The sequence below is a fragment of the Manis pentadactyla genome, chromosome 1 (assembly GCF_030020395.1).
Source record: "Manis pentadactyla isolate mManPen7 chromosome 1, mManPen7.hap1, whole genome shotgun sequence".
NCBI lineage: Eukaryota > Metazoa > Chordata > Mammalia > Pholidota > Manidae > Manis > Manis pentadactyla.
In genome coordinates, this window is record NC_080019.1 from 62,045,231 (window position 1) to 62,047,762 (window position 2,532).

At 36.8% G+C, this 2,532-nt stretch overlaps 1 pseudogene; it reads left to right on the forward strand.

The window, feature by feature from the left end:
- Positions 1–983: 983 nt before the first annotated feature.
- LOC118919420 (protein FAM217A-like) lies at positions 984–2,306 on the forward strand (annotated as a pseudogene).
- The last annotated feature ends 226 nt before the right edge of the window (positions 2,307–2,532 follow it).

A 2,532-nucleotide genomic window follows, 5' to 3' on the forward strand; every position in this document is an offset into this window, starting at 1 on the left:
TAGAGTCACCATGTTATACATCAGATCCACAGAACTCATTCATCTTATAACTGAAAGTTATAACAGAGCAGAAATAAACTAAATAGAGATTAAGGAGACAAAAGAAAATATCAGTGAAACTAAGAGCTGTTTTTTAAAGATAAAATAGATAAAACTTTGATAAACTTACCAAGGAGGAAAAAGAGAGGATGCAAATCAATAACGTTATAATTGAAAGAAGAGTCATCACAATGGATGCCACACAAATACAAGGATTATAAGAGACATCTGTGAACTATACACTAATAAATTGGACGACCTAGAAGAAATGGATAATTCCTTGAAACATACAACCTACTGAATCAAGAACACTGAGACTTGAAGAATAGAAAAACTGAATGGACCAGTTATTGTTAAGGAGAGTGAATCACTAATCAAAAACCTCCCTCCAGTTGCTGGGGAAGCCCTTGAAATCCTAGCCCTTGCCCAGCCAAGGTTGGTCTTGTTGAGCCCTGGGCTTGGGGCCCAATCGCTGCCCAAAGCTTGTATAGGTTTGACAGTCCATCCACTGCCAAGAGGGCCATGCTCACTGCTGGCTGACGCACATCAGCCTGTCCTCCCACTGCAGGAAGGCCCAGCTACATGAGGCCATAGCCAAGCCATTCACCTGCACGTGAAGGGCTGGGCCTGGAGCTACAGCGCCCTCTGAAATGGTGCTGGGGGCAATATGTGGGCCTGTGGAGCAGCGGGGGACTTTAAGGAAACAGAAACAAAATGGGGAGAAGCTGGTGAGATTGTGGCACCAGCCGACATGTGTTGAACTCTCTCATGAAATTTACCGCACTAGAATTTTGATTCTAGTACTTGCTCCTAAAAATAAAACCTCCCATCTAGAAGAGATAGTGTACCAGAACCATATGGAAATTCCAATAGAGCAACTGCTGCTAGGACTTACATTGTTTAACATGCTCACAAAAGAGCACAGAATAGTAAAATAATAAGGGATGTTTCAGTTATGGTGTTAGCCTCTTAACAAAGGAAGTACCATGGAGAACAGGGATTTTTTTTAATCTTCAATAGAACCCGGCATAATGTCACAAAAAATCCCATAAGGCTCTTCTCTCTGAACAATTTGCTTTTAAGTGCTTCCATTGATGAGCAAGTTTTTTACCCTGAACTCAGATGATATTAGGTCTGTGCCGGCCCTGTGGTGTTAGAGACTTTTTAAAGACAGGAATGAGCCTCATATTAATTTATGCTCAACTATAGAAAAAATAATGGTGAAACATTTCTGCTTCAAATTTAAATATGGATTTTAAAATGTGGCAACAGCAGTGTGGAAGAAAATTTAACAGGTAAAAGTGGTTTATCAGAAAATGAAAAAGCAAATTATATGTTACTCAGCTATTTTTAAAAGGTGGACCTAAATTAAAGTCACAAACAAAAAAAATGTTGAAGAATTTTTCACAGAGGAACTAAGTAAAGTGTTTCTATATTGTGATTTTTCTTCCTCTTCCATTCAATGCTCTGGACTGGTACAAACTAGCCTTCTCAAAACCTGAACATTTGAAAGTGACAGCGGAACCTCCAGAAAGCTGTATTGAACATTTGAGAATTTGTTTATTGGAAATGGAAAGATTACAACATATGACAAAGAGGCTAAGACTTACAAACTACATTTTGTATGCCAGCAATTACCAAATGATCCTTTTCCTCCAGAGATAACCAAAATGAGACAGCCAAAACTTTCTGACTCCTTTAGTCTTCAGACAACTTGTGTAGAAAAAAGCAGAGAAATAAGAAAAAATTCATGTTCTTACAAGCCTGAACAAAATGCTTCAAGATGTAATTGGAGCAATGCTGGAAAATATAAATGGAATTCTAGAGTACCATTGCTAAAAACTTCATTTACCACAAAAAAATTGATTACAACTTATGATGGCTTTAAGAATCCACAAACCCATTTTAAATCCATGTCAAGAACTCTTAACCAAGCCTACTACTGCCCGAACAACTCAACCACTGGTTTAAATGTCTTGACAAGATGTCTGCCACCAAGGTCTCCAACAGCAGTTTCACCAATACTTCTGGTTTTTCCTGAAAGTCAGAGGGAAGAAATTAAGGCACTAAGGACCAAAAAGAAATTTTATCGAAAAGATGTACTACTGAACAGACCATTCTATAACCAGAAGCTAAACTGGTTTATCACTTTCATTTTACAGCTAAGGATAAGTACTCACCTAATGACCAAAAATAATGTATTTATACATTTTAATGTGAAAAAATTATTCCGAGGATCCTGGCTAAAATATTGTTCATTATTCTGATGTACAGGTATTAAACATATACACAATTACTTGGTGTGATATGGAGAGGATCTTGTGAGAATTACTGGTAGATGTCTATGTATATAAATCTAAGGTCTTTGATCCTGTAATGTTTGACAAATTTTGCATATTATGTTTCAAAAACATGTTACAGTTAGTAAACTGTTCTATTCAAAAGGTTGTTCTTTTGTTATGACTGTTTTCAAGAATAATTTCATAATCAATA